At 48.9% G+C, this 4,595-nt stretch overlaps 1 non-coding gene across 1 annotated transcript; it reads left to right on the top strand.

The window, feature by feature from the left end:
• The first annotated feature begins 3,907 nt into the window (after positions 1-3,907).
• Positions 3,908-4,070, top strand: LOC114204163 (U1 spliceosomal RNA). The gene has a single exon (XR_003608131.1). It is a non-coding gene; the product is annotated as a U1 spliceosomal RNA (small nuclear RNA).
• Positions 4,071-4,595: the final 525 nt, after the last annotated feature.

The raw sequence follows: 4,595 nt of genomic DNA, 5'->3' as shown, positions 1-4,595 counted from the left end.
AAGATTTTGAATAAATTTTTCTGTGGGAGTCTGTTGCTTATGGGACTAAAATAAGAATTTGTAAGATTTAAAAGAACAGGAAGATTTAAAAGAACAGAAAAGTAATAAAAGGCTAAATATATTGGTCCACAATTTGACATTTATGAAACATATCAGCTAGTATTACATTGCAGTCAATTTGTCCATCAGTGGTATTACTCTGATAATTATTAAAATCTGTTCCAGGTATATATATTGAAAATATTTTCTTTTCCATTCTTGAAGATAGGTACAGTACTTTGGAGAAATTGTACTAATCCTTTCAGTATGTTTGTATGTACATATATACACAAGTGTGTGTATCTTGATCTGTAGCTCTACATGTGTTTTATATGCAGCCACACACACACACACACACACACACACACACACACACACACACACACACACACACACACACACACACACACACACAGGTGGTTGGGAACCTGTGAGTATGTCATCACAAGCACACATCTGGGAAACGTCAGCACTGCCAGATACTGGTCAGATCCTTCTTCACTCATCACTGGCTGCACTTGTTCCCCTCACTTGACCTTGATTACGTAAACAGTTTGATATTGTCTCTGACCCTACAGGGGACTCATCTAGACATCAGCAGCCGACGTGCCTCGGACGGAACCCTTCTTACGCATTGTTTCTAGTTCTTTCTGAGTTTCATCCTCCATTCTCCTAATTTCTTCCATTGTCAGATCATTCCACTTGCCAATCCAACAAAAAAGCTGGCAATGAAGTTTGTAAATATCCTTTTCTCTTGCTTCTGAATGAAGTTTTCTACTTTGCTTTGCAGTCCCCACCACTTGAATTTGATGGTCACCAGCTTGTAGGCACATATCTGAGGACAGTCAGAGTTGTTTGCCAGCTCCTTCTTCCAGTTGGGTCCGAAAGGCCCTCTCTCGGTCTTGACTGACTGGAATAATGCTGGGTCTTCATCAGCTTTGTAGTCTGCTGGTTCAACTTGACTTCGATCTGCAATATCTATGCGGACAATTTCAACAGTTTTCCATGTGTTCGGATCTAAACCGTGTACATTTTCTAATGTTCCCAAGTCTGGTTTGTGCCATGTTTCAATTTTAATGAAGAAATCATCTTTCATATATACACTCGTTACAACTGAGGCATAATGGTTTGTTCTACAGTAGGGGTATGCGTTCCAGGCTTCCTCGTGAAACAGCAAGGAGCCCTCCGGAGCAATCATCCTGACGAATGCAGGAACTTTGCTCCTGAACAGAACATGGCAAAACCACACGGAATTCCTTAATCAGCACCATCTTCCCGGAATCCCCTCACAGCTGCTGCCACTATCACCACCACCGCCGCTGCTACCGGCCCTCACGGCGCCTCTATACACAGGTTTTTGATCTTGAGAGTCACCATCCTTACTCCGCATTGGTCAAGGGTCAACCTGTATCTCTATTTACAGAGGAGATGCTCCTAAAGATAGAAAAACCTCAAATCATCCACACACAAAAATATCAGAGTCCATAGACTCATTCCGTAAAGTTGCAGGGTACCATATATACAAAATCAGTTGTGTTTCTATGCACTAGCAATGAACAATCTGAGAAGGAAATTTAGAAAGCAATTCTATTTACAATGGCACACAACACAGTAAAAGTGTCAGGTGTAAATTCATTCAAGGAGAGCAAGACTTGTTCACTGAAAAGCATAAGAAGCAATGGTTCTGCGAGAGATGAAAGACCAAATGGGGGGAAAAAAACAACTGTATGCATGCATTGGAAGATTTAATATAATTCATATGGCAATACTATGCAAATAGATCTACAGAGTCAATACAATTCTATCAAAAATTTTTCTTCTGCATTTTCTAAATTCTGTCAATACCTTGTAGTATATTTCCTTTCAGACGTTGTAGTTTTCATCTCTTAAAGATAGAGAGGGTGTTGTTTATATTTTCTATTTCTCGGTTTAACATTTACAACTGATGGAAAACTTATACTAAAAGCTTTCATATCCTTCTCTGGCGGTTCTCACATGTGTCAGCTCTGGATTATTTTCCGATGACGGATCTGGCTCCTGATTAGGGGTCATTTTGCCTGGGAGAGCTCCAGGTCCTGTTCCCTCTACTGCTTTCAAATGATTGCCCCCTGACTTGCTGGCCTTTCCTCCCATGGAGGCCCTGAGCAGGACCTCACTGCAAGCCACACCAGGGACCCTGCACAGCTCTGGTTAGGTGATTTTCCTCAGACCAGCTGGTTGTCCCACATCACCTTTCCCTTTTATTCCCCAGGAATCCCAATTTGGCTGGTAAAATACCTGGCGCTTTCTATTTTTTAGGTTAAGCAGGCAGTGTTTCTCTTTGCCTGCTCCAGCTCCTAGAGGCCCCTCCTCCATGCTCAGCCCCAGCCCCAGCAGGCAGAGTCCTCCTCACACAGCCTCCTTCTGACCTCTTCTCTGCCTCTTTGTGTTTTAAGACCCCCTTGTCATTGCAGGGCGCCGCCTGGATAATCCAGGATCATCTCCCCATCTCAAGGTCCTTAACATAAGCACCTGTGCAGGGTCCCTTTTGCTGCAGGATGGAACATGTGCACAGGTTCCTGGCATTAGCCTGGGCAGCTCCTAGGGAGGGGGCATTATTCTACCCAGCAGCACACTATTGATCTCAGGTGACAACTAAAGTTGGACGCCCCCTCTCCACCCTCCAATCTTTTCTAATTTAAACATTCCGGGAAAAGTAAACCACTACCTCAAGGCGCAAGCAAGACAAGGCAAATCAGAACCCTAGGGCTCTCCATCCATGACCATACAATTGCCCAAATCTCTTCAAAATAGTCTGTTTAGTTTTCCAGACCTGGCTATTTTCCCTCCAAAGGCCGACCTGACTGCAGAAATCCCCTCCAGGGGGAAGCGCCCAGCGGTGGAGGGAGGGCAGGCGGTGGCAGAGTGGGGAGCCTGGGACCCCACTAACCCCCTGCTGAGAACTCTGAGCCTGGTTTAAGGGAGCAGAAGCAGTGGTCCCCTTTGGCCCTGCCCTCAACAGCGGGATCCTTGGGCGTCTCCCCGCGCGGCCACGAGGGGGCGCGCCGTCCCTGTCCTAGGAGCCCTCCTGGGGAAGAAGCAGGCCCTGGGATGTGTTCAGCGTGTGGAGTGTTGTGGGCTGGTGTCAGCCCAAGGGCCCAGGGGTTGCGGACTTTTGGTCCTCCCCTCCCCCCCGCAGTGTCCAGCCCTGGGGGAGGCTGTGGGGACTGGTTTGAACTGTACAGGTGCAGCCATGGCACTCGGTGTCCTCCAACCAGGGTCCGAAGGGAAAGAGAGAGAGAGCTAGAGAGAGCAAGAGAGAGTTGTATCTGCTCTTCGCGGGCTGTTGGAAAGTCCTCCCTCATGTTTCTCTCTGGCTGGCACAGCCTTCCCTGGGCTGGGTGGGGGGGGGTTGTGTAGGGTTTGGGGGGCCATAGCTGCAGGGAGAGGAAAGAGTGGTAACCAATTCAGGAGACAGAGGAGACTGGGCAGGTGAGGAAGGAAGCCAGGGCACGGGAAGGGAGAAGGGGAAGGGGGACTGGAGGAGGAGAAGGAGGAACACCAGTACTGAAATCCAAGTTGGGAGGGGAGCTGGGGGGCAGGGAGATGGGGTGGGGTTGGGGACTGAGGCGAAGCCCTTGACTTCACGGACGGGGCTTGTCTGATGCAAACCAGGCAACATGGCGGTGGGGTTCTGCAACTTAGAATTCGTGGGGCTGAGGAGGTAGCAGCGCTGTTGCGTCCATCCTATTCGGAAGCGTCGTGTGGAGGGTGAGGATGCTTGCGACAGGAGTGGGTGCCGAGGGTGTTGGGGTGCGCCTAGGCGAGTGAGCCTGTGTGTCCGGTGGAAGGGGGGTGAGACTGGTGTGGGGCGGAGGCGGAGGGAGTCACACTTACCCGGCAGGGGAGACTCCGGGATCAAGCAGGTGGTTTTCCCAGGGGAGGCCCTTCCATCATACCAGGGACATGCTGACCCCCGCGATTTCCCCGAGTATGGACAACTCCTCTGCATTATTTGTGGCAGTGGCAGTGGGGGGCTGCTTTTGCTCTTTCACCTGTTGTTGGTTGTTTAAGAATAGCCTTTGTTTTCTTATTCATTTTTCTGTTTGTTTTGTCTTTTCCATGACTTTGGCTGATGACATGGGCTGAAGAGGAAGCTCACTCAGGGGACACCAGGACCCTGAAGAAAACACCTCTGCTTTTAAGGGCTGCTTTCTTGAGAATCTGGGTTTGGCTGTTTCTCAATCAAAAGCATGCAGGACAGTTTCTGTCCACTGGTCATACATCCCACCTTGGCTGTCGGGGTTTTTTCTGTTTTTCGCAGAGCAATTTCTCTGCTTATATTTCAGTATGTGGTTTGCAGTCCCTGATCCAGCAAAGGTGCTTTCTTTTCATTCCCCAGGGAACAGGGGTTTGCATCCCTTCTCCTTCCTCCCTCCCCTCCCCACCTATCCCCCCAGGCACCCTGCAAAGCCTCACCCAATCCCCAGACTCCATATCCTTGATTAGGCCACTTGGTAGCCTACCTAGTATAGCCTTGCTCCAGAGGACCCATCCGAGACTAGAGAGGGTCCGGC

Source organism: Eumetopias jubatus, unplaced genomic scaffold (genome assembly GCF_037043125.1).
Source record: "Eumetopias jubatus isolate StellerSeaLion01/CBP00866 unplaced genomic scaffold, mEumJub1_p1.0 scaffold_32, whole genome shotgun sequence".
Lineage (NCBI taxonomy): Eukaryota > Metazoa > Chordata > Mammalia > Carnivora > Otariidae > Eumetopias > Eumetopias jubatus.
The sequence above is the reverse complement of the archived record's forward strand: the minus strand, read 5'-3'. Positions and strand labels throughout refer to the sequence as shown.